Below are 10,301 nucleotides of genomic sequence, written 5' to 3' on the forward strand. Positions count from 1 at the left end.
TGGTTGCAGCTAGCTAGTTGCGATTATCCAGTGTTAAAGGTCCAGTGATTCAGTGATTCCGGCAGAAAATCAGATAACGCGCTGTGCAGACAGTGCAGACTGGCCGATAATAGTCCAGGCTAGAGCTGGCTGGTAGGTAGTGCAGGCCACGGACAATGGTGAAAAACCGCTAACGGTGGCTAATAGCAAGTAGCTAGTTAGCTGGCTACTCCCGTCCGGTAGACAGAGAGGTAGATAGCCGGGATATAGGCCTGCTCGAGGCTAGCTCGAGGCTAACTGATGCTTGCTTCGGGGGCAGTGGTGATTAGCCTACAGTAACATCCATTCGACATCCATTCGGTTGCGGCTAGCTAGTTGCGATCCGGTGTTAAGGTCCAGTGATTCAGTTATTCCGGCAGAAAATCCAATGTTCTGGGTGAAAACCGCTAATGGTGGCTAATAGCAAGTAGCTAGTTAGCTGGCTGGCTATTTACAACTGGAGATTCTAGATAAAGGTGAGTAAATAATAGAATCCGTTCTACATTGAGTGAGGCGGGTTGCAGGAAAGTATATTTAGTAGAAGGATGAAAAGTGTGATAGGGAAATATATACGTAAAATAAAAATAAAAAATAACCAAAAACAGGCTATTTACATGGACACACAAGAGAATGCTATGCCATCTTGGAAATGGCTTTCAATGAGAATGACAGATCTATAACACATATTTCTATGTGCATTTGGTCGGGTCACCCAAAAAGTTACATATTGCAGCTTTAAGAAAAGTACAACATGTTCTAAAGATTATTTTGCAACATTGCCTGCTCCCTAGCGTTCTCACTACTTAGAAAAACGTAATATTGTAGGGCTTCTCTCATGCCCCTTTTCATGATGAAGCTAGCAGCCACTTGAGAATCAGCGCTAGCTAGCTACCGACTGGAACATAGCTAGCCAAGACCAACAACACAAACAAATGGACTATACAACTACAAGTAGTGAGTGGAGTTAAACGGACTGTACTAAACTAGTTAAATGTCTTACCTGTGATGAAATGTTTTCCACACACATAGCTACATGTAGCCTTGGACACCGCATCTCCACATTTCCCACACCGAATAGCCTGATGCCACATGGGGGTGCTGCTATTTTTGCTGGCGCTGGTGCTTCATAGGTTATACCAGTCCGCTAATACAGGACTATTAAAGGGCCAGTGCACTACTTTTGTGCAACCTTTTTTGAAAACCTTTTTTAAAATTTACATTTACATTTTAGTCATTTAGCAGACGCTCTTATCCAGAGCGACTTACAGGAGCAATTAGATTCAGAAGTACCCTTACTTCCCGCGGCTATGTCTAGTTGGTCAGAAAAGTATGGTAAGTTACAGAGTGAGTGTCTTTGATAACTGCCTAGTTAGCCAGCTAAGTGCTAGATAATTAACTAACTGCAATTATCATAAACCATTATTATCTAGCTAACTACATATCTGTCAGATGTAAAGTAAGCAGGATTGTGGCATGTCAGAAATGTTGTCTAGCTAGCTCACATTATCTAGATCACGCTAGCTAGCTAGCGAGCTAATGCATACAGATGTAACTCGGAGGTGAAGCCTACTTTCTGAATCAAGCAATAGTTGATACTTCTAGAATTAATAGGGTTGTCATATTTTTCAAGCAATGTGGGTGGTCCACTGCGACAACCATGGGTCACCCGGCCGCTCAGCCTGTCCGCCAGGGTCTGCCGAGGTACACCATGCACCTTGGTAGATAAGAAAAGAAAACTGTTACTAGCAGATAAAATTCACATACACATGGTAATCTCCTAAAAACAAAAGATGCCTAACCTTGGCAGCCTGGCGGATAGCCATCCCTGCCCCGCAGTCCTCCATGGCATGGAACATGTCCACCTCACTCCACTGCTTCCTCTTGACTTTCTCCATGCTGTGGTGTTAATACATGTAGCTAAATAACTTGGCATACTATACACATTTTAGAAAGATAACTCAATCTGAATATGTATAAACATTTACATTTCAAACCTAAGGCATTGAAAGGTGATGAAAGTTTTCACAATAACTGACAGTGTACCCACGTTTTTTGTTTGATGTTATCTGTAATGAAAATTAGTGTCCCAATTAGTGTAATATTGATGCATACATTGTACCATTTGACAAAATACTGCCTCTATGTAGCTGTTGTAAGATGAAACATAGCCAACAGTGATAGGTGTCAAATAGTTCATGGTTCAAAGTTCCAAATACATTTTTGCAGATTGTGCAAAACGCCTCCGTCAGAGGACTCCAATTTTGATACGGTAAAGCTTGACAACATGCAGCTGTTTTCGTGATATGTATTATCTAACGCTTACAATTTCTTTCCTTTTTGCTTACTTAGCAGTTCTATCAACATTTAGCAACTAAGCTAGCAACATTAGAAAATCTGTTTCAGAGGTAAAAAGTTGGATATTAAATGATGTGTGGTCTGTCGCGCAGTCAAATTTTTACAATATGCAGCGTGTTCCACAAAATGTGTACATGTATAACTTTTTTGAAAACGCTCAAAACCTAACTTAACTTACATAAATTGCACTGAAAATCGGTGGTCAGCTAGCTAGAAGGGTGTCGTTAGTCGCAAAACTCACCGTTATTTTCCAGTCCATTTAAATGTTGAGCTCGAGGTGATTTAGTCCTCCAACCGCTAGAGAGTGTCCGAGGTTAGGGGGTGTCCGATGTTTGGGGAAAATTAGCTAGCTAGCTAGCTACCTAGGCTAATCACCCTATTTTAAGCAATTTGGCTGCAAAATTATCCCGGCCTCACAGGCTGCATCTGGCTAAACTAGCAGCTAACTATAGTCAAATAAGGAGCATGTTGTCATTGATGTCATGATGGAATAAGTCGAGGTTGCAATTGTTAGTGAAATGATACGTGGTGCCATATTATAAATAATAGCTTATCTATAAATTCACATGGATGCCATGTCATTTGTCATAACCATTATCACAAAATGGCGTGCATATTTTTTATCAGCTCTGTTGGGTTTCCACTAGCTACCACAACCACAAAGTCAATTGGCCAAATCATAAGAAATCATGAAAACAAACTGTTGCTTTTTGGTCTTAATTTAAGGTTAGGTATAAGGTTATCAGTGTGCTTAGGTTAGGCTTAGGTTTAAAATCAGATTTTAAGAAGAGAAATTGGAGAAATAGGCGGGATGTATGACTTTGTGGCTGTGGTAACTAGTGATGACCGCTCATTTACAGGCATGAACCATTCATCCAGGTTGAGGCTTGCTATCAGCAGGAACATTGAGCACTCCGTGCCAGTAAGTCATTATATAATATTTTCCTTTGCATTATGCCATTTCAAGAACTAATACTACACTCATATACAGTGAGGGGAAAAAAGTATTTGATCCCCTGCTGATTTTGTACGTTTGCCCACTGACAAAGAAATGATCAGTCTATAATTTTAATGGTAGGTTTATTTGAACAGTGAGAGACAGAATAACAACATAAAAATCCAGAAAAACGCATGTCAAAAATGTTATAAATTGATTTGCATTTTAATGAGGGAAATAAGTATTTGACCCCCTCTCAATCAGAAAGATTTCTGGCTCCCAGGTGTCTTTTATACAGGTAACGAGCTGAGATTAGGAGCACACTCTTAAAGGGAGTGCTCCTGATCTCAGTGTGTTACCTGTATAAAAGACACCTGTCCACAGAAGCAATCAATCAATCAGATTCCAAACTATCCACCATGGCCAAGACCAAAGAGCTCTCCAAGGATGTCAGGGACAAGATTGTAGACCTACACAAGGCTGGAATGGGCTACAAGACCATCGCCAAGCAGTTTGGTGAGAAGGTGACAACAGTTGGTGCGATTATTCGCAAATGGAAGAAACACAAAATAACTGTCAATCTCCCTCGGCCTGGGGCTCCATGCAAGATCTCACCTCGTGGAGTTGCAATGATCATGAGAACGGTGAGGAATCAGCCCAGAACTACACGGGAGGATCTTGTCAATGATCTCAAGGCAGCTGGGACCATAGTCACCAAGAAAACAATTGGTAACACACTACGCCGTGAAGGACTGAAATCCTGCAGCGCCCGCAAGGTCCCCCTGCTCAAGAAAGCACATATACAGGGCCGTCTGAAAGGAGGAATGCTACCTATGACCCCGAGAACACCATCCCCACCATCAAACATGGAGGTGGAAACATTATGCTTTGGGGGTGTTTTTCTGCTAAGGGGACAGGACAACTTCACCGCATCAAAGGGACGATGGACGGGGCCATGTACCGTCAAATCTTGGGTGAGAACCTCCTTCCCTCAGCCAGGGCATTGAAAATGGGTCGTGGATGGGTATTCCAGCATGACAATGACCCAAAACACTCGGCCAAGGCAACAAAGGAGTGGCTCAAGAAGAAGCACATTAAGGTCCTGGAGTGGCCTAGCCAGTCTCCAGACCTTAATCCCATAGAAAATCTGTGGAGGGAGCTGAAGGTTCGAGTTGCCAAACGTCAGCCTCGAAACCTTAATGACTTGGAGAAGATCTGCAAAGAGGAGTGGGACAAAATCCCTCCTGAGATGTGTGCAAACCTGGTGGCCAACTACAAGAAACGTCTGACCTCTGTGATTGCCAACAAGGGTTTTGCCACCAAGTACTAAGTCATGTTTTGCAGAGGGGTCAAATACTTATTTCCCTCATTAAAATGCAAATCAATTTATAACATTTTTGACATGCGTTTTTCTGGATTTTGTTGTTGTTATTCTGTCTCTCACTGTTCAAATAAACCTACCATTAAAATGATAGACTGATAATTTCTTTGTCAGTGGGCAAACGTACAAAATCAGCAGGGGATCAAATACTTTTTTCCCTCACTGTAAGAAGTGGAGAAGCCCTTTGCACCATACAACGGTCTACTCCTGGAGTAACTCCGTCATAGAGACTGCGATTAGATTGTTAGGCAGGAGGCCCAGGGCCAGTGGTAGGTCATGGGGTGAGGGCACTCTCTTTCAAGCACACTCACTACCTCTATCCATCTCTCTCTAGGTGCTACAGAGACAGACTGGTCCAAGGACCTCCGGAGCCTTCTGACCAACTACCTGCGATCTCTCCAGAGCACAGAGAAGTAAGCTCCACTCATAATGGTATACTATGGCAATCTGCTTGTGTGATGCTAGCATATTATCCAGGGCCAATGGTTGGATTGGATTTACTGTACTCACTCCAACTCATGCTCTCTCCTCCCTGTAAAAGTCTCCCAGACTTTTATCAAAACTAGCATGTGTCCATTCCCTTTCCTCCAGGTGAGTCTTCTGGGCTATGGAACTCTAGAGCAGCAAATCAACAAACCTGCCACCCTGTTGTCAGCTATCCGCAGACTTTCAACGGCCACATTTTGGGGATGACCAAATGCAATAGTTTTGTATAAACAACTCATTAAAATTGATTTGTTTTTAATAACTTTTTCATAGCATGTTTGTCATGTTGGTCTTCACATTTTTACTTCTGTGATAACTTATTCATCCAGACAAATACACTTAGAGTTTATGATTTAAAAGGTCTAAAATAAATGCCTAAAAAGTCTCAAGTCTACAGTAAATACATTTGTATTAATGTATATCATACAGGTGTCTCAACTATATCCCAGACAAGATTAAAGAATGGGACAAAGTGAATATAAGTCGGCGCTTGCGTCCGTAGCAGTTTGTATGAATTTGAGTGGTGACATACAATACATGTTGACAGAATGGCTGCAAGACAGAGAGACTGTTACTTTACTCCCAGGTAAGGGCCTTGCTTCCGGAACCACTGAAGACCCCAGTATTCAGTCAGGAAGCTTGAAGAAGATGGGTGTCACCATCCAAGCCCATGTCACAGTATGGAGTGGCCTGATAGGGAGATGACAAATACATGATATACCTTTCATCACCAAAGCCATGTTCACTGCACATGTTGCTGAACAATTCAACCCTTTTGTTAGTGGCATTGATATGGAAATGCACATTAAAATATTAAGTTCATAAGCATTGACTGTAATACCTTTAGGTCCTATGCCATGGCCATCTCAGTCACCCGATCTCAACCCATTAGCAGATGTGCATAAATATGGCGGCACCCATGCAGCTATCACACATTTCTTGTTTTGCTAGTTTGCTTTACTGTACATTGATCTCCGTTAGTCTTTTTTTGTATGGTCATTAGCAGAGTATACATGATCCCAATTTTTACTTCAAGACACCAACAATTTGAAAAAACGAAAAGTAGATTTTGCTTATTTAGTGGCGCATTAAACCATATCGCAAACCGTAGTTAAAAAAACTCATTGGATAGTGCTAAAACAATGACATGTCTGAATTCTGCCATCTTTATGCATGTTCGCCATTGAACAGCGTTTTCCACCACCATCAACAAAACACCAAATTATGTAATTTCTCGTGGAAGAATGGTGTCGCATCCCTCCAATAGAGTTCAAGACACTTGTAAAATCTATGCCAAGGTGCATTGAAGCTGTTCTGGCTCGTGGTGGCGCAACAATACCCTATTAAGACACTTTATGTTCATGTTTCCTTTATTTAGGCAGTTACCTGTATATCTAGTGCATATGGCCATTCCAATCAACAAAATGTTTTGGATGTTCCCGTAGCTAGAATCATGCAGAATTCTAAATCACAATGCAGCCCTTTTTTATCTCAACATCAAATCATTTCTGGGTAACAATTAAATCTGCAATATGTAACTTTTTGGGTGACCTGACCAAATTCACATAGAAATGTGAGTTATTGATCTGTCATTCTCATTGAAAGCAAGTCTAAGAAGCGGTAGATCTGTTCTATGTGCACTATTTCTATGCTTCCCTATCTTAAGTTTTGTTTTTGCACCTTTTACTTTCGGTTTTATACAGCAGCTTCAAACAGCTGAAAATACAATATTTTGTATTATGGAAAATATATTTCACAGCGGTTTAGAATGGACAGTGATTCTCTACACTGTACTTCCTTGTTTTGTCACATAAACTGAAATTAGGCAAACTATTAGAATTTTAGCAACCAGGAAATGGCGGAGCGATTTATGCATAGTGCACTTTTAAGTACCTTACTGTGATTTTCTTCAATTAAAATGGTCAAAAATAATAAAAAATTGCTTCTTATTAAAAGGGCAATTTCTCAAGGAACAATTTTTGCTAGGACTCTCTGGGAGTGGTCTGAGTGGGGAGGGGAAACTGAAAGTTAGCTGTTATTGGCAGAGAGGTTTGGAACTCTCTTTTTTATTGGTCTATTAACAAATTTACCGCATGGTGATGTCACCATCGAAGGCTAAAACTCCATCCCACCAAAACAGGCTGAAATTTCAGGTAGTCTTTTCAAACAGCTCTTACACTTAAAGGGCAATATCATAATTTTCACAATTTCACAGTATTCCAACCTCATAGTGTGGAAATATATATGAAACACAGGAAAATCACGTTTTTGACTGCACTGGGCCTTTAAGGAGTGCAGGTGAGGCTACCAAGGCTACCATTGTTATCTTCAGAGGTAGACTCGCTCTGGCAGCCAAAACAGCCAAAAACTCAATCTAAACGTGAATCGATTCTCAATTGGAATACGGTTCTAGAAACAGCGTCGGGGGCTCTTAACAAAAGTCCCCTGGGAAAAGATACCTTCATCAACAGGCGCTAAAGGCAGGTAGCTTCTATGAATGGGGTATAGGGCTGTGTGCAACCAGCTACAGTCTATTCCATCTATGCAATGATGAGGAATCCTGGAAAGTTACAGTAATGAAACTGAAGTATGTGTTTGGTTTTGTTACTAGTATTATGCACTTTTATTCTCCAGTAAGAACAGTGGTCCCACTCTTTCTTCTCTAGTTAGTATGGTTGAACACACAAGCTCTCAAAAGGATACAGAGAAAAATGAATTTGATGGCCATGTTACTGCAGATGATTCTCTCTGTGTGATGGAAGTGAATAAGACCAATCATTGAAATGATCGATAGCTCTAGAGGCTTAATTCCCCTCTCTCATTAAGAATTGATTGGCTATAGAGAGTCACTCATCAGCTGGAAAACACTCAGGGGGAGACATGTAGAGGCCTCACTGCTTAAGCACTGTTTCTGAGTGGGCAATTATCTGGCTGGTGGGGGGTGGGCAATGTTAGATACGTTTATGAAATAATATCCCACCTCTGTTCTCAGACAGGTGTCTTCTCAGTATGCTGTGAATCTCACTGCTGCTGCAAGTTCCACTCTCTCCCACAGGGAGGCAGCATAGGTCCAGATACAGAGCCATCCATTCATACTGCTGTGTCATGCAAAATAGGTTTGATTTTTTCCCCACATACTACCTACATAATACATTATCCCCCTATCTTGTAATTATAAAGGATTGTCCAACTGTCAAATAGGTCCCTGAAAGGGAAGTCTTAACAGGATCACTGTCTGCCACCGTGTGCCAACATTTTGTCAGGGCCAACTAATGTCCTTTTAATGTCCACTAACACAAATGCATGTGAGATAAAAGCTCCTTCTCACCCAAGGTGTAATTCCATTTCATCCCTGATCAATAGATATTGACTGTAAGACAGTGTATTAGGCTTCATTGCATCCCTCACCTCCCTAACATTAATCCTATCCTGTTGCAAAGCCATTTGGGCCTATCAGTAACAGAGACAGGACAGACACATATGACAGATAAGCACTTTAGCAGAGGATCATATTACAGGTGTGCTGGATGATGATGTTTGAATAGACATTCATATGTCCTCTCTGACTTTCAGCATGGAATTTGGGCCTGCCATTGTGTTTGTTTTATCAAAATATTGTGTATGTTCAACACCTCTGTTGGCAAAGGGCATCTTCAGTCATCTTATATTACTAATGCACTTGAGAAAATCGACTGGAGTCTTTTGAGGTGTCTGTCATAGGCTGCAAATTGCACAAACATCTATAAAAATCGTGTTGTGATCCCACTGAGTTACAACAAGAAGATACAAAGCAAATAGAGATAAAGCCGTTTGCTTTACACGTGAGCACACAATGCATTTCAACACCAGTAGATGCCTTAAGAGCATTTCTGATGGAAACACAAAGCATGCTCCAGAAACATTGCTCTGGCCCTCAATGTTATAATTCTTAACAATTTTGTGAGTGCAAAACTTGTTTCCATGTATGGCTGCCACTTGCTTTGTTCCACATTGTTTCCACTTCACCCACCAACAACATACTGTGTCCACAGTACCACAGTGGTTATTGCCTCTGCCATGTGATGTAATATATATGTTTTGTACTGAAGCTTTTGAAATTATATTTCCTTGATGGTTTTAAGTCTGTTTGTTCTCGATATGTCTTTAAATTATACACCCATAATCAGCTCACCTCCCATCCAGTAACTCAAAAGTGTTCTGTAGTCTCTCACTCAGTTGGTATCACTTCTCATGACAGTCACAATGTGTGGTTTTAGCAGGCTTCTGCTTTCTTTGCACTGGAATTCATTCACATTTTACAACTCAAACAAATACCCAATGTTACTGTTACTATTACTCCATAACCATACTCACAAAATAGGAGTCTTGGTGGATCTCTCTCTCTCTCTCTCTCTCTCTCTCTCTGAGGCTTAGATCTCAACAAGGTTAAAACCAGGTCCAGCTACAGGGTCATTAGGTCAGGGTTGAGATTGAGTAATCAGACACGGCTCTGACAGACACTGTCCTTTATTTTTACTCAGTCACATCGATCATTCCATGCAAGCTTAATTAATTAAGCAATAATGTATAGATTCTGCTATACATTCTACGTAAGGAGGAGGCTCTGTGGATGGCCAAACAGTGACCTGTGTAACCATTTGCAGTAGGAAGTGGTCATACAGGGTTTGCGCTCTAATTAGAGTGGAATGTGAGGCCATCCAAGTCGCCTCTGCCACCCTGTCAAGTCTCTGAGGCAACACAGTTCTCATCGCATAAATCAATTTACCAGTAATTGAATTGCCTACTCTAATTGTGTGTTCATTATGTGTCCCTCCCTGGTAGTGCAGCATGGTGGCCCAGAAAAGAACAGGCTCTTTTTATGGTTATTTAGGAGAGAAGAGAGAGAGATGGTTTAGGAACTGCATGTCCCACTCACAAATTGGAAAATACTTAATGGAGGGAAATAGTGGGAGCGAGGTATGAGATTAGAATTAGTGGCATAAGTACTTCATCAGCCGCAGTGTCTGGAATGATATGTGGAAACTTTTCTCATGTGAATCTGAAACATAGCAGCATGTATTTCCCTGCATACTCCCACCCTACCCATTACCATCACCCAAAAACACATTCTCTGCACAACCAGGA

At 41.2% G+C, this 10,301-nt stretch overlaps 1 long non-coding RNA gene across 1 annotated transcript; it reads left to right on the forward strand.

Moving 5' to 3' along the window:
• Positions 1-3,220: 3,220 nt before the first annotated feature.
• LOC121542162 lies at positions 3,221-5,403 on the forward strand. The gene is made up of 3 exons (XR_005995837.1): positions 3,221-3,295; positions 5,026-5,104; positions 5,283-5,403. It is a non-coding gene; the product is annotated as an uncharacterized LOC121542162 (long non-coding RNA).
• The last annotated feature ends 4,898 nt before the right edge of the window (positions 5,404-10,301 follow it).

This window comes from Coregonus clupeaformis, chromosome 27 (genome assembly GCF_020615455.1).
Source record: "Coregonus clupeaformis isolate EN_2021a chromosome 27, ASM2061545v1, whole genome shotgun sequence".
NCBI lineage: Eukaryota > Metazoa > Chordata > Actinopteri > Salmoniformes > Salmonidae > Coregonus > Coregonus clupeaformis.